The sequence below is a fragment of the Stegostoma tigrinum genome, chromosome 1, assembly GCF_030684315.1.
Source record: "Stegostoma tigrinum isolate sSteTig4 chromosome 1, sSteTig4.hap1, whole genome shotgun sequence".
NCBI lineage: Eukaryota > Metazoa > Chordata > Chondrichthyes > Orectolobiformes > Stegostomatidae > Stegostoma > Stegostoma tigrinum.
Genome location: NC_081354.1, coordinates 155548534 through 155571231, shown reverse-complemented (window position 1 = coordinate 155571231; position 22698 = coordinate 155548534). Strand labels below are relative to the sequence as shown.

Below are 22698 nucleotides of genomic sequence, written 5' to 3'. Positions count from 1 at the left end.
ACGGAAAGCGCTCTTTTCCTTCTGACTGCGTAAACTACCCACTCTGCGTTTGTGTTTTTTTTGGTTCTTCCATTTCTCCGGATTGAGAAATTGCCATAGAAGGACCTTTGAAGTGGAATGAGGAGGGCTGTGCTGTAACTGCATCACCGTTAGGACCTTGTGTATGTGTGTGTGCGTGTGTGTTTGGTGGGCGGGGGGGGGGAGAGGTGGCGATTATCGAGTGCTCCCCATGTCCAGCTGATCGCCAGAGCCTGGAGATCAGCAACCGGAGAGGGAGGATCCAGGCAGTTCGACCCTCTGCACCGTGTTGAGATTTTCAGTTTCTCAGCGGACTCGACCTACACCGCGCGACTGTGTGTGCGTGTGTCGTAGCAAACCCTGGATGAAAACCTCTCAATTGTGTGCGACCAGATCAGCGCTGCAGACAAGCGAGGGAATGGACTAGTTATTTTTAAAGGAAGCTAACCGAACAGCTTTACAGCCGTGTGGAGTCGGTACATCTCGGTATGTGATCATATCTTATTCTTGTTTTAAAGAAGGATTCATTGTTATTTTTGGTTTACTGAGACTTTGTGCGTCTCTATGTGAAATGATCGCTGAACTAGTTGTGATGTGTTTTTATTTTCAAGGTCTATATTCTCCTTATTTCCTGTTTTGGACCTGAACCTGTGTTTGTGTTGCATTGTGTAGCTGGCTGGGATGGGGAACCTGCTGAATGTATATCTGTGTGTGTGTGTGTGTGCCAGTGCTGGGCTATGACAGTTCACGATGTGCCCTTCCTGAAGTTCGTGTTCCTCTGCCATATCTTCTCAGCTTGTTATTGATCCGGCCCGTGTCACTTTCCCATCTTTGCTCAGTCACAGATCTGACGGAGAGGGAACCAACACCATATCTGCGATTCCAAATGAAGCTCGTGAAAACAAAAGCAAACCCATACACTGTGTGAGTGTGTGTGTGCATGTCCAGAAGGGGTTTGCGTTACATTTATATAAAGCCTTTTCTCGTGTCGGGGCCTCATTAGACATTTCCTGTCGTGCAATGAAGTGCTTTTGAAGTTCGCTGTGTTGTGATGCAGGAAATAATTTTGGCACTGGCCAACGATTAGCGGTTTGAAGTCTCTGCTGAAGGGTTGCTGAAGTTCAGTCAGATAAACCCAGGCGGCCAGTCAGAGTTTGGGCGCTCCCTGATGCCCAGTTGGCTAGGGCCAGCAAACTGCTGGTATTTCAGATGGAGAGAAAGGTCCCAGGTCTCTATTAGAATGAGCAGTGCTGTGGAGCCCCCGTTGCAAGTCTAATATCAACGTTCCAAACCTTTCTTTTCAAATGTATCGTTTTGAACCCAAATGACATTGTACTTTAAAAAGACCAGAAGGAAGTGGAAACAGGAGTGAGCCGTTCGGCCCTTCGAACCTACTTCACCATTCAATAATATCATTGCTCATCTGACATTCCTCATTCCCCACTTCCCTGCTCTTCCTCTACTGTTCATTCCCTTTCCCTTTAACCGTTGATTGCTTCACTGTTCAAGGTAAATGGCCTGCTTTTGCTCCCGCATTTCATGGTCTTACTTAAGGTTGCCTTCTTAAATACTTCTATGTGTAGTCCATGGGCGTCAGGAAAGGGAGTGAGCCAGTGGCAATGAAGGAGAAACAGTATAGTTCCAAGTCAGGATAAGTGCTGGCTAGGAAGGAACCATGTGCCAGTAGTTTTATGTTTGTCTATGCATTAAAAAACTGAGAGTTTGAAACATTCAGTTCAAAAAATTTTGATGAGTTGTTGCAAAATCTCTTGTAGATAATACACTGGTGATGGAGAGAACAAATCTTCAAAGTGCAGGGTGTCATTGAGTGGGCTGCTTTCCCTGGGTGGTGTTGAGCTTCTTCAGTGTCGTAGAGCTGTGTTCATCTCGTCAAGTCCAGAGTATTGGAGCACACTTGTGCCTTGTAGGTGGTGAAAAGGCTTTGAAGAATCAGTGGGTGATTTACTCAACAGCCTCTGATCTGCTCTTACAACGACCCTCCATATGGCAGTTCAGTTTTTGGTCAATGGTAATCCCCAGAAAGTTAGAGTCATACAGACCTAGAGGTTTACACGATAGAAACAGACCCTTTGGCCCAACCGGCTCATGCCGACCAGCTTTCACAATTAATCTAGTCCCATTTGCCTGTGTTTGGTTCCATACACTCCATATTCTTACACACCTAGCCCATCCTGTCCAAACATTTTGAGAGTTGAGTCTTGAGGTGATAGTTCCTTTTGCAGCTTCTTCTATTGGGATAATCATTGGGAAGAGAGACTGGGGACACACTGTTGTGAAAACAAATGATCTTTATTGTTTGTACAGATGGTTAACCTTGTGTTTTATCATTGCTGGCAATCCATTCCATACTTTAAAAAAAAAGTCAGTCTACTTTGTTCACTCCTTTGCTGTTTTCCATTCCAAACCTTTGATCATAGATATGACACTGATGCACTTCCAATATTGATTTGTACAGAATCAGGCAGCACATCTTTGGATCACTTCCTTCTTACTTATGTCACTTGTGATGGGTGATAGTATAGTTGGAAAATTTCATTATGGAACTTAAGGCTTCCTGTGATAAATGAGATTTTTTTGGCATTAGATGTTATCTTGCATTTCTCCTGTCAAATTTTATAATTCCATAAGATTGTTTTATGATCTACATCAACAGAATCTGCTTACTGATCAATCAGCAGCCTGCTGTGCTCATATATGATAAAAATGTTGTTCCCCTTTACTGGGGTATGTTTGCAAATTATTCTGATCAGTGCAAGATGAAAAGCTTTGGCAAAATGTGCACTTTTTCAGCAACATCCAGATTCTGTACTATAGAGATATGCAACAAATTGTTTGTCCTTGCTATTTCTGGCAGGAACATCAATGGATTTAAAAGTTCACATCTTTTTAATGGCATCGCTGCCTATTTTGCACATGTATAACCAAAGACTTCAGAGCAGAGCCAGGAGTTAGAGTGCTTTAGAAAACCTCATGTTGGACAGGTTGCTGGCACTTTCCCACCACAAGCCAGCGCGTTGGGAGTGAGAGTGAGATGGGCAATAAGTACCTGCTGCTATTCAGCAATTATCTGAGCAATTATCTGTCCACTTCTGGAGGAAACTTGATGGTGCCAGCAAGAGAGCTCTCAATATCTGAAAGGAATCTCCACACAGGAGCGAAGTCCAGCAGCAGCCTCCTGGCAGCGGGAGAGAAAGAGAGGACAGTGCAGCCTTCTTCTTATTTGCCTTTGCCGCATCTGCTCCCAGGATGAGTCATTTCACTCCCGCTCATCCCATATACCACCCCACCAACCTCCGGATACAACGCATCATCCTCCGACACTTCCACCAACTGCAATCCGACCCCAGCACCAAAGACATTTTTCCCACCCCACCCTTGTCTGCCTTCTGGAGAGACCACTCCCTCCGTGACTCCCTTGTCTGCTCCACACTCCCCTCCAACCCCACCACACCCGGCACTTTCCCCTGCAACCGCAGGAAGTGCTACACCTGTCCCCAAACCTCCTCCCTCACCCCCATCCTAGGCCCCAAGATGACTTTCCACATCAAGCAGATGTTCACCTGCACATCTGCCAATGTGGTATACTGCATCTGCTGTACACGGCGTGGCTTCCAATATACTGGGAAAACCAAGCGGAGGCTTGGGGACTGCTTTGCAGAACACCTACGCTCGGTTCGCAGTAAACAACTGCACCTCCCAGTCGCAAACCATTTTAACTCCCCCTCCCATTCCTTAGACGACATGTCCAATCCGAGCCTCCTGCAGTGTCATAATGATACCACCCGTAGGTTGCAGGAACAGCAACTCATATTCCGCTTGGGAACCCTGCAGCCCAATGGTATCAATGTGGATTTCACCAGCTTCAAAATCTCCCCTCCCCCACTGCATCCCAAAACCAGCCCAGCTTGCCCCGCCTCCCTAACCCATTCTTTCTCTCACCTATCCCGTCCTCCCACCTCAAGCCGCACCTCCATTTCCTACCTACTAACCTCATCCCTCCCCCTTGACCTGTCCGTGCTCCCCGGACTGACCTATCCCCTCCCTACCTCCCGACCCATACTCTCCTCTGCACCTACCTTCTCCTCCATCTATCTTCAGTCTGCCTCCCCCTCTCTCCCTATTTATTTCAGAATCCTCTCCACATCCCCCTTTTCTGAGAAGGGTCTATGCCCGAAACACGGCTTTTGTGCTCCTAAGATGCTGCTTGGCCTGCTGTGTTCATCCAGCCCCATACTTTGTTATCTTGGATTCTCCAGCATCTACAGTTCCCATTATCTCCCTTCAGCCTTTGATGCCAGAATGCCAACATAAGAAGGATTCCTGTTCCACAGTAATTGCCTAATGGCCATTACCACAGTTTTATTTAAGCTTTAAAGTGGTGCCTTGGTGCTGTGATTACACAGCATGACCTGCATTCTTGGCTAGACAGGGCTCCAAAAAGCTATCTATTAATTGACTGATTGCAGTAAATTGTGTCTTGCAGGCTGGAATGCAGAATGGCGTGCCACTTGCTTAAAGATGGTAAGATTCTGCCTGATGGATGCAATTTGACTACAGGAGCTGGCCTGTGTTTAAACTAACATTGATTCTCAGGGCAACACAAGAAACCCTTGTCAGCAAAGCTTATATCTTGAAGATGAACAATAAGAATACAAATTAATCTACCTCCCTCTTCCATCATTTAATTACCACCTCACATTAACTTAGAAAATTAGCAATATTTCCACTGTTGAACACAATAACAGATAATACTTGATGACAAGGTCCCACAATTAAATTACAATACAAGCTTGACTAGTCACTGGATTTGACAGCAGATGTCTTGCTTCAGTGCTTGCACCTTCAGCTTTAGGTAGGAACGTAAATCCCACTTTAAAAACTCGAATGCTTTGCTTGCAGTACTGAGGGAGTGTCACATGATTGGAGGCATTGTCCTTCAGATGATGCTTTAATCTGAGGCCCAGTCTGCCCTCTCAGGCAATTGTCAAATATCCCTGGATGTTAATAAATGACAAGGAGCAGGAAGGTTCTCCTGCTTTGGTCTTTGTCTTTAACTGTCCCACAACCAGTAACAGCAATACAGATTATCAGGTATTATCTTATTACTCTTGCAGGATCTTGTGTGCAACCTGGAAGCTACATTAAAAACATTAACTGCAGTCCAAAATTACTTGGATGGTTCTAAAGATCTTTGAAACATCCTGAGATGTTGACAATAACTGTAAAAGTGCAGCTTCTTTCCTGTCTGTGAGCCTTGTAAATTAGGATTGGAATGGCAGTACATCATTCTAAATGATAGGCAGGTGAGTGGTTTAATTAACATTAAAGCATTTTTGCAACATGAAAATCTTTCATATTTAGATTTTCAAAAGAAATAAAACAGCAGGGTCTGGGATAATGAACTGTGCTATGCATCTCTATAAACATTTATGAAGATTTGGAAAATATGATCATTGTGACACAAAATATTGGATGCTTTCCTGAAATTTTCTGAAGACTTGTTCGCACATGTAAGTGCCATCTGTGGAGTCACCATTAACCAGAATTTTAACTGCACCAATCAAGTAGATACTGTGGCTACAATATCTGGACAGAATCAGGGAATTTAGCAGTGAATAATTCATGTCTTAACTCCCTGAAACCTGTCCTCCAGCTACAAGGCACAAGTCAAGAGTATGATACAATGCTCTCCGCTTACCTGAATGAGTGCAGCTACAACAACAAAAATGGGTTCAAAGCGTCCCACTTGATTGGCATCCCATCCACTGAGTTGGATATTAATTCCCTCCAATGTGGCTGCAGAGTACATTTTACGAGATGCACTGTAGTAACTTGCCAAACTTTTTGTGATCAACATGTTCAAAACCCTCAACCTCTGCTGCTCAGAACAGCAAAATCTCTACCAGCTAGAAGCTGTCCTCAAAATTACAGGCCAATCTTACTTGGAAATATATCGCCAGTCCATCATTGTCACTGGGTCAGAGTCTTAAAACTCAATCTCGAACAGTATAATCAGTGCACCTTTACCACCAAGAGTAACCCTATTAAAGAAGAATGACTATTTTCTAAAAGCTAATTAGGGATGGACAACAAATGCTGGCCTTTTTAGCTATGTTCAAAATGCTTGACGAAGTAGAAAAAAATCTTGCCTTGCATGATTGAATTGCATTTTGATGCATGACACATATTGTCACGATCACTCATTGAATGTTTTAACGTATGGCAAAAAATGTTGTGACTGAATCACTGCACATATAGATTGCATGATACAGAAGGCATACTCTTAATGATGCTAGAAGAGCCAGACAAATGTAATAGCTCAGAAGGAGACTTTGGTTTATTCAGTCTGTGCCAACTATTTACAAGTCAGGGACTGTCTGGAGGGAGGTGAGCTGTGTCTTGGCAATCCACTCACATGTTTTGTCCTAGAAACAATTTTAATCTCAGTTTGAGTCCTGCTTGTTGATCTTGAATTTTGGTTTAATTTGTTTACGTCTTATGGAAGACATTTTGTTCTGTTTCCAGCTAATTTTAAGATTGCTAGTTACGTAGTTCATGTTTTCATTCTATTCCTGCCAAGCAATGCAATCAGATTTTGACAAAGATTGATAGATAATAAACTTTAGTTTGCTATGCAACAAATGATCACCTTTATTTTGCTCTGTAAGTTACAGACTTGTGACTAGACATTCCTCCTCAAAAATATCTCAGTCTTCATTTCATTTCTGTCAAATTGCAGCATCAAATGAGGGGCTGAAAAAATTAACTGAATTGGAATTCTCAAGCTCCTGATGTTCTATTTTCAGCAATTTCGTAAAATTCATCAAAGTTGACATCTGTATGGTGATGGAATATTTTGTTTTCAGGGCAAATTGACCTTGCTTTTCCCCTGAGTTTTCTACAGCATGAAATTACTCCTACTGTCACTCTGATCAACCCCATAGCATCTGGTTGCCGTAAGAAAATGTTTGTTGGATTTCTCATCCTGGTGTTTATCTAATTTAAGCAACATGAAATCCAGTTGTGTTGATTTGAGATGAGAATAGTTTTGGGTTTGGATTTAGACAGAATATTTGAACTCAATGCCAGTGTTTAGGCATGGATAATAGCTACTTGGGCAAAATGTGGGAGGGTGCTCTACACGCATGGAAAGATTCTGCAACATAGAGTGAACCTGGTCAGGAGAGGGGACAAAAAAAAACTTTGAAAGGTTATGAGTAGCAGAAGCAGAAGGGAAAGTAAATATTGGCTCAGCTAAGTAGGCTTGTTGGACCAACTGGTATGCTGTTTCACAAATATATCAATAGAAATTGGATATCAACATTCTGCACCAATTCATAATGTCTACACAGAACGTAGGCAACAAAGTTTCAAATATGATACTCCTGTCAAGTTCTCGCCCAACCCATCCTCTGAATCCTGATTAATTTGATACATACAAAAGGTATATATGAAAAAGCCTAATCCAAGAATTGATGAATGTTCCCAAATCTCCGAGTGTTCTAAAGGTGAAGTTTTCTCCGACCTATTAAAGGATTTGCTCATCCATGAGAAGGCAATTTTTTGAATTATTGCCATTCATGCACTGATGGTTCTCACACAAAGAAATGTGAAAGAATCCTAGGTAACAATGAAAGGGCTAGAGTTTTTAGGTCCCATTTCGAATGCATCTGTTAAGATATCAGATTCCATTGTATTTGTGCTGGGCAAATTCTTTTGGGTTCATTATTAAAAATTCTGTTACAGAATGATTTGGAAATTGCAGGCTGACATTCAGACTTCTTGAACAAAAATGGTTTGGAGGTTCTTTTCTAAAATCCTCGAGGTATGAGTAATTGTAGAAAGTTTGTATTCATAGACCATTTGTAAACATCATGAAGACACTAAAGTGAATTACAGGGTTTGGGTCTGAAGGAGAGACTAGGTTTCCATCTTCATTTGTCAATAGTAAACCAGTTAGAGTTTATAAGTTGGTTCAATATATGATAAATTTCTGGTACTTGTTCTCAAATTATTGCTGTTTTTAAATTCACTTTCAAAATTATTAAGAAAGAAGGAGATAGCAAGGACTGCAGATGCTGGAAGTCAGAGTTGATAAAATATGGAGCTGGAGGAGCACAGCAGGTTAGACAGCATCTGAAGAGCAGGAAAGTCTATGTTATGGGTCCGGACCCTTAAGGACTGGGGAAGAGAAAGGGAGCTCGGAAATAAATAGAGAAATGGGGCCGGGGCTGGGGGAAAGTAGATGGAATGGAGTTAGGTGGATGCAGGTAGGGAGTTGTAGAGATTGTTCAGTGGGAAGGGTGGAGTGGATAGGGGAGAAGGAAGAAGGACAGGTTGTGTCAGGTTGAGGAGACAGGGATGTCAGGGAGGACTAGACATGGACTTCCCTTCTCCTGTGATTCATAATGCCCTCAACCGCATCTTAGGCATTTCCTGTACTTCTGCCCTCAAACCCCCTCTTCCCAATAACAGCAAGGATAGAATCCCCCAGTCTGCACATACCATCTCACCAAACTCCAAATCCAATGCATCATCCTCCGCCATTTTCACCGCCTGCAAGCAGACCCCACCAGTAAATCGATACTTCCTTCCCCACACTCTCCGCTTTCTATAGGGACTGCTCACTCTGTGACTCCCTCATCAGCTTTCCATACTCCCCACCAATCTTTCTAGCACATCCAGCATCTTTCCCAGAAACCACAGGAAGTGCAAACCTGTCCCTAAACCTCCCCTCTCACCTCCATACAAGTCCCTAAAAAATCATTCCCTATCTGACAGGGATTTAGCTGTACATCTCCTAATCTGACCTATTGCATCCATTGTTCCCGATGTGGTCTCCTCCCTATCGGAGAGACCAAGCACAGATTCAGTGACCGATTCATGGAGCATCTGCTCTCTGTACGCTCCAATCAACACCACCTTCTGGTTACTGACCATTTCAACTGCCCTCCCCACTCCCTTGGCGACATGTCCGTCCTGAGACTCTTTCAGTGTCACAATAATGCCACACATAAACTGGAAAAGCAACACCTTATATTCCACCTCAGGAGCTTACAGCCCAATGGCCTCACTAGTTTCAAAATCTCCCCACCCCAGCCTCACCGCAAGTCCTGCCCTCTGTCTTATCTGCACATCCTTGACCAGGGGCAACCTGTCCATCTTCCATCTCACCTACCTGCTGCACCTTTCCCATTCTCTACAACCCCTTACCTGCATCCACCTATCACTACTCCACCTTCCTTCTGCCAGCCCTGACCCATTCTTTGTAATTATTTCTGAACTCTATTCCCCCTCCCCAGAATTGATGAAGGGTCCCGACCGAAAACATTGACTTACGTGCTCCTCTGATGCTGGCTTATCATTGAGGGAATTTGAACTCACTAACGAGTAAAATGGTTCTCAAGCATATTAATCATAAAAACTTAGTGGATAGGGAAGTTTTAAAGTAATTTAGTAGATTAGAAGGTTAGAGCGGAGCCCGTAAGGAACAAGCAGAGTTAGCTTATTGAAGCCAAGGATGTGGCAGAGAAACTAAATGAGTATTTTGCTTCTGTCTTTAACAAGTTGGAAAATGGTGAAAATGTGAGGAACTAAGCAGTATATTGATAGAGAAAGAAGAGGCACTAAGATGGCTGGCAGTACTCCAGGTAGAGACGTCACCTGGCCTGGATGGGATGCATCCTACATTGAGAAAAGTAAGGGAGCAATTCGCTTACAAATTTTCCGGGCCTTTCAGAACCCAAGATCTGTCCCAGGGAACTGGAGGATTACAAATAAGATGCTGTTTCATAAGAAAGGGGCAAGGGAGAGCCCAGGGAGCTACAGACCTGTCAGCTTGACATCAATAATGGGAAAACTGATGAAAGCCACAATACAGGATGAATTAAATATAACATAGAGAGAAATAAGTTAATATTTGGCTTTTGTCAAGAGCATGTCATGTCTCAAATTTAGTTGAGTTCTTTGACAAGTTGATACAGGTAGCAGATGAGGGTAGTGCCGCGGATGTTGTATATTTATACATTCAGAAAATATTTGGTACAGTGCCACATAGCAGGTAAGTTAGCAAATTAGAAATGTTTGGGATTGATGAGTCATTTGCAGCAAGAATTAGAAGTTAGTTAAACAATAAGAAATAGCGGGTAGGTGTATATGGGTATTACTCAGTCTGCAAATGGTGTTTGGCACTGGGACCTTTGCTTTTTCTGATTTATATGAATGAAATGAAGACAGGATGTTTCGGGCAAAGCCTTTAAATTTGCAGATGATACTAAGCTATGGAGAACTGAATTGGATGACACTGGGTGTCATTGAGAGGGACATTGACAAGTTGGCCAAACGAGCAGATACCTGGCAAATGAATTTCAATGCAGAGAAGTGTGAAGTAATACAGTTTCGTGGAAGAAACACAGCACAAAACCCGGTCTCAACGATACAGCTTTGATGGGAGCACAAGAGTAGAGGGAGCTCAGGATTCATGTACATGAGCCTCTGAATATGGACAGGTAAGTTGAAACAGTCGTTAAGCTGGCTTATTAGATTTATAGATATGGCTTTATTAATACAGGCAAGGATGCTGCACCTCTACAAATCGTTGGTCAGACCACATTTGGAGTATTGTTGATAGCAAGAATTGCCCATGCTGCAGTCAGGGTTGATACAGTGTGGAGCTGGAGGAACACACCAGGTCAGGCAGCATCAGAGGAGCAGGAGAGTTAATGTTTTGGGTCCAGACCCTTCAACAGGACTGGGGAGCATTGCGTTTAGTTTATTTAAGGAAGTTTATTTAAGGCACTTTATTGAAGGAAGAATGTTAAAGTCCTGGAGAGAGTGCTAAGGAGATTTAAGACCAGGAATGAGGGACTTTAGATACAAGGAAAACATTAGAGGAATTGGGCTTATTCTCACTGAAGCAGAGGTGGTGAAGAGGTGACCTCATTGAGGTGTTCAGGATTATGAATAATTCTGCCAGGGTAAAGGAGGATATTATATTTCCACTAGTTGGTATGTCAGTAACTAGGGGTCACAATTTCAAGATTGTTATCAAGAGAGTGAGGAATGAAATAAGGAAAAACATCTTTACTCAGGGAGCTGGAGGAACACAGCAGGCCAGGCAGCATCAGAGGACTTTACTCAGGGAGTTGTTAGAATTTGGAGTATGCTGCCTAGGAGAGTGGTGGAGGCAGATTCTACTGGAGGTTTCAAAAGAGAGCTGGGATATATATTTGAAAGTGATGAATTCAGAGGGCTACAGAGAATGAGATCAGTTAAGTTGCTGTTTTGGGACACAATGGATCAAATGGCCTCCTTCTGCACTGTAAATTCTACGATTCTGTAACTCCAAGTTGTAAATCTGGCATCACAATGATGAGGTACAGAAAGAAATTCAGAGCAGATAACTTTCTTTTCTCCCTTTCATCGTTAGTGGGACAAAGATCATCCTGGAGGAATTTGAAAAACTCAGGCATCTAAGAATTGTAAATTGTTCCATCTATTGGTGCAAAGGCAAAACATCTCCATTCCACAAATAATAATGTTCCTCCTTTGGATATTGTTCGTTGATTTGATTTGATTTCTTATTGTCACATGTCCCTAGGTACATTGAAAAGTCTTATTTTGTGTGCAGTGCAGGCAGATCATACCATTACAGTGTATTTATATACTGTTACGGTAATAGAACAGGATGAACAATACAATGTTATTGTTGTAGAGAAGATGCACAGAGAGCAAGATTAACATTAAATTTCCATATTCCCATAAAGCAATTAACCAGTGTTGTTGCTGATGACATAATCAAATCTAGAAAGTTGAAAATTCTAGTATACTGCAATATCCTTCTCATATTTTTGTGCTGAAGTTTCTTCGTTCATTTTTGTGAAAACCAGATAAGAAACAGGAATAGATCTAAATTTGAAACACAAACAGCCATTCTCGAGGTCTAGCAATGTGACTTATTGCATTTTGTTTTGAATAGTAATGGATTCCCTATGGTGCCACATATGAAGTACAAATAAAAATTACACTGATATAACTGTGGGGTAGCTTTTTCAGACTGAAGCTGCCACAGAAAAGCGTGCAAGATGGAGTCATTAATTGGAAATTTATATACAGAGGTCATGTCCCTACATAATTTTACACCTAATTAATTAGAAACCTCCTGCTCTGTGGCTTTAATAATTATGTCCAACAAGATGTTTGAGCCCTATGGCCATGCTTGATATGCACAGTACTGTTAGTATGATGAGCTCACGTTGCTTCCTTAATGCGGTGGTAAAGGGTGATTAATGGCTATTATGATCTTAGCTCCCTTGTTTTGTTTCTGGGTAACGAATCCCCTCTAGACCATATGGGCCTCATGGTGGCTCAGTGCTTAGCACTGCTGTCTCACAGCGCCAGAGAACCAGGTTTGATTCCACCTTTGGGCAACTGTCTGTGTGGAGTTTGTACATTATCCCCGTGTCTGTGTGGGCTTGCTCCAGTTTCCTCCCCCTAGTCCAAAGATGGGCAGGTTAGGTGGATTAGCCATGTTAAATTACCCACAACTTCCACGGATATGTGGGCTAGTTGGATTAGCCATGTGAAATGCAGTGTTAGGGTTGGGGTGATGCTCAGTCTGGGTGGGATATTCTTCAGAGGATCAGTGTGGGCTCTATGGGCTGACTAGCCTGTTTCCACACTATAGGGATTCTGAGAACCTGTTTTAGATGTTTATCATAACATCAGTGAGAATTCAACACAAAATGATAATGGTATATAAATGGTATATAAGTACTCCACAAAATGATAAATGGTAACATTTGTGCCATTTCTCTCAGGTTTCTGCTACTCTTCCATTGAAGTTGGAGATCAGTGGAACAACATTGGGACAGTAGGACACAGGCTAATCACAACAGAATTTCAAAACTCTAGGTTAGGTTCCATTTCTTGCTGTTTGTTATCTTCGTTATTCAAGTGAAAATCGCCTTAGCCCAAAGAGAGCAATCGCTACTCTCACATTAGCTTTCCCACCTTCCTTAAAATCATGACAAATTTCACTGAAGTACACGGTTCCTTTTTCCATGTTATTAATGTAGTGTGTAAGTAGCTGAGACCCCAGTGCTGATTCCTGCACTGCAATAGTTATTGTCAGCCTGAAAATGAACCACTTATTCTGATACTCTGCTTCCTGTTAGTTAGTCAGTCTTCAACATGCAGATTGATTGGCCTCAATACCATGAACTCCAGCCTTGCACCGTAATGTGGTATATTTCTTGACATAACTCCACAGAGGTCAGTATCCCGTCACCAAGTCACCCTTTATTAACACGTGGAAAGTCGTTGACACTGACCCAGCTTCCTCAGAGCCAGCTCTCAGAGTAAACAGAACCCCTGACACTCTTGTTTATATCTGTCAGCCAGGGCTGCCTGATTGGACCAGATTAACAGCCCCAATCAGGGAACTCATATTCTACAAAGTCTGCCTGACTGACCTTGTTAAAATCGCCGCATTTCTTTTTCCAAAAGCCACATTTTTGGTTGTGATGCGCTTTTCTAAATTTCCGGCTACATACTTGTTCCGTAATAATGGATTTTCCAGCATTTTCCCAATCACAGATGGCAGCATACCTGGTCAATAGTTTCCGGTATACTTCGTTTTTCAGTCAGACCATAAGACCATAAGAAATAGGAACAGGAGTGGTCTGTTCTGTTCTGTGCCCTTAAGTCTGCTCTGCCATTCAGAAGGATTGTGACTAATCTGACATTCCTCATGTCCACTGTTTTGCCTTTTCCCTGTAACTCTTGATTCCTCTACTGATCAAGAATCTATCTCTGCCTTAAACATACACAAGGACTCTGCCCCCTCAGTACTCTGTAGCGAGGAGTTCCAACGACTCACAACCCTCTAGGAAGAAAAAAAAGCTTCCTCATCTCAGTCTTAAACTAGTGCCCCTGTCCTCTAGGATTTTTCCTCTGGTCCTAGACTCTCCCAAAGGGGAAGTATCACAGAGTCATAGAGATGTACAGCATGGAAACAGACCCTTCAGTCCAACTCGTCTATGCTGATTAGATATCCGAAATTAATTTAGGCCCATTTTCCAGCATTTGGCCCATATTCCTCTAATTCCTTCCTATTCATATACCCATCCACATGCTTTTTAAATGTTGTAATTGTAGCAGCCTCCACTATTTCCTCTGATAGCTCATTTCATATTCACGTGGCCCTCTGCATGAAAGAGTTGCCCCTTAGGTTCCTTTTAAATCTTTGCCCTCTCACTGTAAACCTATACTTTCTTGTTTGGGATTCCCCTATCATGCCCCTTATCATATTATAAACCTCTATAAGGTCAACCCCTCAGCCTCCAGTGATCCAGGGAAAATAACCCCAACCTATTCAGCATCTCCCTATAGCTCAAACCCTCCTTCCCTGGCAACATCCTTGTAAATCTTTTCTGAACCCTTTCAAGTTTCACAGCATATTTCCTATAGCAGAGAGACCAGAATTGCACGAAGTATTCTAAAAGTGGTTGAACCAATGTACAGCCACAACATGACCTCCCAACTCCTATAGTCATTGTACTGACCAATAAAGGCAAGGACACCAACACCTTCTTCACTACCCAGTCTACTCGTGACTCCACCTTCAAGGAGCAATGAACCTGCACTTCAAGATCTCTTTGTTCAACAACACTCCCCAGGATCTTACCGTGAAGTATATAGGTCCTGCCCTGATTTGCCTTACTGAAATGTAGCTCACTTTCATCTAGATTAAACTCCATTTGCTACTCCTTGGCCCATTGGCCCATCTGATCATGGTCCCATTATATTCCAAGTAAGTTTCTTCGCTGTCAAGTATATCACCAATTTTGGTATCATCTAAAAACGTATTAACCATATCTATATTCACATCCAAATCATTTATATTAATTGACAAAAAGCAGTGGATCTAGCAGCAATCCTCATGGTTACAGGCCTTCAGTCTGAAAGGCAACCCTCTACCACCAACCTCTGACTCCTACCTTTGAGTCAATTTTGTATCCAAATAGCTAGCTCTCCCTGTATTCCATGTGATCTGACCTCAGCATTTAACCTGTCAAGCCACTTAAGAATTGCATGTTTCAATGAGATCACCTCTCATTCTTCTAAACTCCAATCAGTTGAGTGAGAATCCTTCCATACCTGGGATCATCGTCTCTGAATGGCCTCCAATGAAATGATATACTTCCTTAAATAAGGGGACAGAAACAGCACAAAGTAATCCAGCTGTGGTTCACCAGCACCTTGTACGGTTGCTGTAAGACTGCCTTATTTTGAAACTCCAACTCCCTTGAAATAAGGGCCAACATTCCAATTCCCTTCCTGATTGACTGCTCCACCTGTGGGCCAGCTTTCAGTATTTTGTGCACAAGTACCTTCAAGTCCCTTTGTGTTGCTGCTTTCTGCAGCTTCTTTTTTGCAATTTGTTTGGGATCTTATGTACCCTCACCCTATGTCCATGCTACAACTGCTACTTGTTGATTGGTTATTTTACACACCATTCAATAATGGTGTCCATTGATGTTAACAGGATTGCAAGTTTGGTGGGGGGTTAGAACACTGTTGCCTGTTTCATTCAGCTGCCCAAAATGAACTTCATCCCCATAGGAACTAAAGTGGGCCTATTTTTTCTTAGAGTTAGGACTGTGAAAGAAGTAGTGCATTGCGAACAAAAAGCAATTTTTAAAGATATGATGTACAATACAGTGTTGAAAAGAGTTGGAAATAACTATCACAGGGCTAGTTGCTTTGCAGTTTTGTCTCTGCTGTGTTTGAGACCACAGGAAAAAAATAGCACAATTGAAGTGGCTTTTAAGCAATTACATTTCTATAGTCAAACTTCAACACCAATCATAAGCTTATAGATTGATAGCCCTTTGATGGTAGAGGGGGTGGGACACTCACATGGTTTGAAGCCATGTGAGCAAAGTTTTAATCGTGTGCAACTGGACAAGAATAAAACCAGGTACAGATATCGCAATGTGTAATCAGGAAAGCAAACTTCACCATCTGAGAAATGTGCAGACAAAATCAGGAAACAAAATTTGGCAATGTGAGAGAAATAAGAACACCAAATGTGATCTGACTTAAGTTGGCAGGTGAGCATTTCAAACATTGATGTTTCAAAACAGAAAGAAAAAATGGTAGACCTTTCATTAAAAGAAGAACACACATTTATGTAAATGTGGGTGGCAGTTCAGAAAATTTTGCAGAATATAAAAAAGTTGCAAAGAATACCTAAAATCACCCAGTGCACCACTGGCAGCTCCACATAAAAAATTAACAGAGGGAAAAATTAAAGGACAAGAGAAAACTAGCCAGAAATATGGAAACAACTAGTAAGTGTTTCTAGTGATATTTAGTAACGCAACAAAGTGAGTTTGTGAATTAATAATGGAAAATAATGAGATGACAGATGAATTGAAAAGGTGTTTGGCTCAATTTTAACTGTAGAATGCCATGTTAATGGTAATGCTATAATAATTTAACACTCAAAAGGAATTGATTAACTCTGTGTGTTCATTAATTTAAAACAATTTTAAAAAATTACATGTTTTGGTGCAGATGTTACAGCAGCCAAGTAATTTCTGTGTGCAGCTTGCCAACTCCAAAGTTGAAAATCCACAGCACATGGAATTTTAAAGGTGACTTAAAGATACCTTAAGGATAAGGTATGCAGACAATACATCTTACTTTTTCAAAAGAACAATTAACTATTTACAATCATGAGTTAAGTCTAACTGCTGATGTGCCTAGATCTCATGATGATGACTGTCTTTCATTCCTGTTCATGTTTCAGATATTGTACATGATATCATAACACTGGGAGGAGGTTGGGAAACTGGAACAGATCTGATTCGTACCTAGTTCCTCTCAGCATTGCAATATCATATGTACAGACCTCAAAGAATTTTAGTTCTGAACACATTTCCAAGTACCTTCTGTGGGTGATAGTAGGAACTGCAGATACTGAAGAAACTGAGATAACAAGGTGTAGAGCTGGATGAATACAGCAGGCCAAGCAGCATCAGAGGAGCAGGAAGGTCAAATTTTTGGGCCTAGACCCTTCTTCAGAAATGGGGGAGGGGGAGAGGGATCTGAAATAAATAGGGAGAGAGGGGGAGGTGGATCGAAGATGGATAGAGGAGAAAATTGGTGGAGAGGAAACAGACAGGTCAAAGAGGCGGAGGTGGAGCGAGTAAAGGTGAGTGTAGGTGGGGAGTTAGGGAGGGATAGGTCAGTCCAGGGAGGATAGACAGGTCAAGGGGGCGGGTTGAGGCTAGTAGGTAGGAGATGGGCATGGGGCTTGAGGTGGGAGGAGAGGATAGGTGGGAGGAAGGACAGGTTAGGGAGGCTTGGACAAGCTGGGCTGGTTTTGGGATGTGGTAGGGGGAGGGGAGATTTTGAAATTTGTGAAGTCCACATTGATACCATTGTGTTGCAGTGTCCCTGAGTGGAATATGAGGTGCTGTTCCTGCAACCTTCGGGTGGCATTGTTGTGACACTGCAGGAGGCCCAAGATGGACATGTCATCTGAAGAATGGGAGGGGCAGTTGAAATGGTATGCGACTGGGAGGTGCAGTTGTTTATTGCGAACCGAGCATAGGTGTTCTGCAAAGTGGTCCCCAAGCCTCCGCTTGGTTTCCCCAATGTAGAGGAGGCCACAACGGGTACAGTGAATACAGTATACCACATTGGCAGATGTGCAGTTGAACATCTGCTTGATGTGGAAAGTCTTCTTGGGGCCTGGGATAGGGGTGAGGAGGAGGTATGGGAGCAGGTGTAGCACTTCCTGCGCTTGCAGGGAAAAGTGCCGGGTGAGGTGGGGCTGGAGAGGAGAGAGTGGTCCCTCCGGAAAGTAGATGTGGGTGGGGATGGAAAAATGTCTTTGGTAGTGGGGTCGGATTGCAGATGGCAGAAGTATTGGAGGATGATGTGTTGGATCTGGAGGTTGGTGGGGGTGAGGATGAGGGGGATTCTGTTTTGGAAGAGTTTACAACTTTCATGGTGGCATATGAGGCAGGTCACTAAACAAATGAGGTATCTGTGTACACCTTGCTAAAAGCTTTGGAGAGTCATCAGTTCATCTTATTGACAGTGATAATCTGACCGATAATATAATGGCACATGGGGAATAAAATTATGAGTCATTTATCCTGACATATTATAACGTATACACACTGTCAGAGTCTTACTGATGTAAGCTATGGTGAGATTTGTGGCAGAATGGGTGAGAGTTCTGGTGAGGCATATCTTGATCGAAGGAGCATCATGATGCATCTTTTATGCTTTTGTTGAGCAGTGTGGTGAATTTGCATTGGCAAGTTGCCAATTAAGGGACATTATTGCTTGTTAAACTCCATGTGAGTGACTGAAGTCACCTCATTAGTATTCAGTTTCCTATCTTACCAGCACTTCAAACAAGCTAGATGAAATTGCTTAAGTAGTTAGCTGAAGATAGATCTCCTTGGGAGAATGGAGGTCTCACCAGTTGAAGTTTGAGAAGTGACAGAGCAGAGAACTGAGTCCATCATTTTCTGAGAATAGATGTGCCCTTATAAATTCATATGTATGCCAAGTCCTTTCACTTAAAGGTTGTGAAAGGCAGAGAGGGAGGAAAAGATAAAAAAACACACATTTATAGAAAGGTGCTGATAAAGCTGAATGTGAGTAATGGCAACAATTATCTTGTAATCTTTATTGGTTTCTTTTGAGCAATGCAACAATAAGATTACCAGAAAAAATGGAATGCTGGCTGCTTCATTCTGAAGAGATATTAAGCTCTATCCATTCACTTCCACATTCACAACTGCTGTTGCTTAGTGGCAAAGCTCCTTACTATGCCAGAATGTCCACATCAGTTGCAAATCCTTTGAGCAATAATTTGTGAAATCTTTGGGCTTTTAACATGAGCCATAGATCAATCTCCCACTGTACCAGCAGATTTCACTTCAACATCAATTCTGTCATCATATTAAATATTATATTGTTGTTTGTAAAGCAGTGCTGCAATACATTAATTTATTAATAAAATGTGAGGCTGGATGAACACAGCAGGCCCAGCAGCATCTCAGGAGCACAAAACCTGACGTTTCGGGCCTAGACCCTTCATCAGAGAGGGGGATGGGGTGAGGGTTCTGGAATAAATAAATATTCCAGAACCCTCACCCCATCCCCGTCTCTGATGAAGGGTCTAGGCCCGAAACGTCAGCTTTTGTGCTCCTGAGATGCTGCTGGGCCTGCTGTGTTCATCCAGCCTTACATTTCATTATCTTGGATTCTCCAGCATCTGCAGTTCCCATTATCATTAATTTATTAGTCCATTTTCCATAATAGTGCATTACTAATTTGAATGAAGATTAAATATTGCATGGCAATACTTTCATAAACTAGGCTCTGATTAATTCATGTGCTGCTGATAACTTTGAAGAAATATTAACAAGACTAATGAATTTAAAAAAAAGAACGGTTAGATCACAGAGCTGTTTGAATGTAGAGAACTGCAAAATGATACAGAGAGAGCGAGAGACTGGAGTCCAAAACCAACACAGTAGCCAGGGGATTTAAATTCAATGAATGCAATGATTCTGCAATATTTTTATAAAAAACTAGCATCAGTCATGTACATGAAACAAGTTGTGGCATAGGTCCACTTGTTAACTTCTTCCCTTTGGGCAAGTAACCGAGATCGTCCTTATCTAGTTGATTCACAGCAATGTGGTGAAATCTTAGCTGCCCACTGCATTGACTTAATAAGCAGTGGGTTGCGCTGAGAAAGCTATGTGAAAGAATAAACTTCAGAAACTCTAGTTGCATCCAGAAGTGTACTAAGCCAAATTGACAGCAACATCTGGGGCTTTATGCCAGATCTGGGAGAGCTGTCCCATAGATTCATCAAGGAAGAGCCTGACATCGTCATATTCATGGAATCAAAATAATTTCAGCTAATTGCAGATGACATGAAGATTGGTTGAGTAGCAGATAGTGAATGGGACTGTCAGAGATTACAGCAGAATATAAATAGATTGGAGAGTTGGGCAGATAAATGGCAGATGGAGTTCAATCCGGGCAAATACGAGGTGATGCATTTTGGAAGATCTAATTCAAGAGCGAACTATACAATAAATGGAAAAGTCCTGAGGAAAATTGATGTACAGAGAGATCTGGGTGTTCAGGTCCATTGTTCCCTGAAGGTGGCACCAAAGGTCAATAGGTTGGTCTAGAAGGCATACGGCATGCTTTCCTTCATCGGACGGGGTATTGAGTACAAGAGTTGGCAGGTCATGTTACAGTTGTATAACACTTGGTTCGGCCACATTTAGAATACCATGTACAGTTCTGATTGCCACATGACCAAAAGGATGTAGATGCTTTGGAGAGGGTGCAATGGAGGTCCACCAGGATGTTACCTGGCAATGAGGGTGGTAGCTATGAAGAAAGGTTGAGTAGATTAGGATTATTTTCATTATAAAGACGGAGATTGAGCGGGGACCTGATTGAAGTCTACAAAATCATGAAGAGTATAGACAGGGTGGATAGCAATAAACATTTTCCCAGAGTGGGGGATTCAATTACTAGGGGTCATGAGTTCAAAGTGAGAGGAGGAAATTTTATGGGAGATATGTGTGGAAAGTTCTTTACACAGAGGGTGGTGGGTACCTGGAACGCGTCGCCAGCGGAGGTGGTAGATGGAGACACGATAGTGTATTTTAAGATGTATTTGGACAGGTACATAGATGGGCAGGGAGCAAAGGGATACAGACCCTTAGAAAATAGATGACAGGTTTAGACCGAGGATCTCGATTGGTGCAGGCTTGGAGGGCCGAAGAGCCTGTTTCTGTGCTGTAATTTTCTTGTCTCTTTGTAATATCTAAGAGCCCTCTATCATTGAACTGAATATAGTGTGATCCATCAAGAAGACAGCCCGCGGTGGTGGCACAGTGGTATATACTGTTGGGAAAGGGTTGCACTGCACTTCCCATCATTGACTCAATTCTCATGGCATTAGATCAAGCAAGGAGAAGGAAACATCTGTTGATTAATATCTAACACTGTTCCTCAGCTGATTAATGAGCACTCCTCCACATTGAACACAACTTGGGAACAGCACTGAGTGTAGCACTGGGAACAGAATGTACTCTGGGTGGGGGACTTCAATGTCTAATGGCAAGAGTGGCTCAGTCACACCAGGTTGGCTGAGCCCTGAAGGATATATCTACTGAACTGGGTGTGCAGGAGACATTGAGAGCACCAACATCAGGTCAAAACCTAGTTTTGCTCCTTTTCACCAAGTTACATTTCACAGATACATTACTCTTGATAATTCTTGTGGAAAGTCATAGTGTGGGAATGAGGAACATGCAGAGTGTGAGACAATGTCTGAGTCATTCTGCCAGTTCACATGACATAAAAGATGTGACTGATGTAATGGATGCAATAAAAGCTTTGGCATTGAAACACATTTCACCATCTGTAGTGTTGCAGACTCCAGAACTAGAAAAACCTTTAACCCAGCTCTTCAACATGACTACATCATGGGAATCTACCAAGCACAGTGGAAAATTGCCCAGGTATGTCCAGTTCTCAACAGGGCAAAGAAATTCAATCTGGCTGATCATAACCCATCAGTAAACTCTCTAACCTCAGAAATGTGATGGAAAGTGTCCCTGACAGTGTTGTTAGTGACACTTATTCACCAATAAAATTGGCTTCAGATCTTGTTGCAGCCTTGGTTCAACTTTGAATTTTCAGAGGTAAGGTGAGAGTGTTCTAGCCACCCTTGCCATCAATACAGTATATGACTGAATATGAACCTAAGGAGCCCTTGCACAATTGAAGTCAGTAAGAATGAGGGGAACAATCTGCATTGGAATCATAACCAATATAAGGAAAAATGGTTGATGGGTGTCAGTTATCTCAACTGTAGGTTTTGCATGCTTCAATTGTTTCATTAATGAGTTTCTCACCCTCATAGGTTCAGTTGTGGGGATGTTCAGTGATAGTCAGACAGTTGCATGCACAAATTGTCAGTATTTTCATGTCCTAGATAAAATGATGTGACACTTAATGCCACAGAATTATCAGGCAATGTCATTTCCAACAAAAGAAAATCTAACCAGTTCCCTTTGATATTGAATGGCATTACCATTACTGAAGCCTCCACCATCAACATCCTGAGATCACCAATGACCAGAAACGTAACTGCAAGAAAAAGTAATGGATGAGTTATTCACCTCCTGAGTACCCAGTGCTTACCTACTACCCACAAGCTAAAAGTCAGTATGGAATACTCCCCATTTGCCTGAATGATTCAGCTCCAGTAACACTGAAGAAGCTTGGCATCATTAAGAAAAAGGTGGAACTACGACCTGAAGTATTCAGTTCCTCCATCACTGATGAACAGTGACAGTAATACACACCTCTCACAAGATGCACTGCAGAATTTTACAAAGGTACCTTCAACAATATTTTCCAAACTCAAACTCTGCCACAAGGGTATAGAAAGAATGGGGACGTCACCACTATCAAGTTCCCCTCCAAATCTCACACTGTCCTGACTTGGAAATAAATTGCTATTCCTTTATCATCACCTTGACTAGTCCTGGAACCTCCTCCCTCAGAGCACTGTGATTGTACATACAC

The 22698-nt window shown here is 42.3% G+C and overlaps 1 protein-coding gene across 1 annotated transcript in view; it reads left to right on the top strand.

Moving 5' to 3' along the window:
• The first annotated feature begins 218 nt into the window (after window positions 1-218).
• The window catches only part of rab27b (RAB27B, member RAS oncogene family), a 131956-nt gene continuing 109476 nt past the window's right edge, over window positions 219-22698 (top strand). The window contains exon 1 of the mRNA XM_059649631.1: window positions 219-504. The gene's annotated coding sequence lies outside the window, so the exon portion shown is untranslated. The remainder of the gene's footprint in view (window positions 505-22698) is intronic.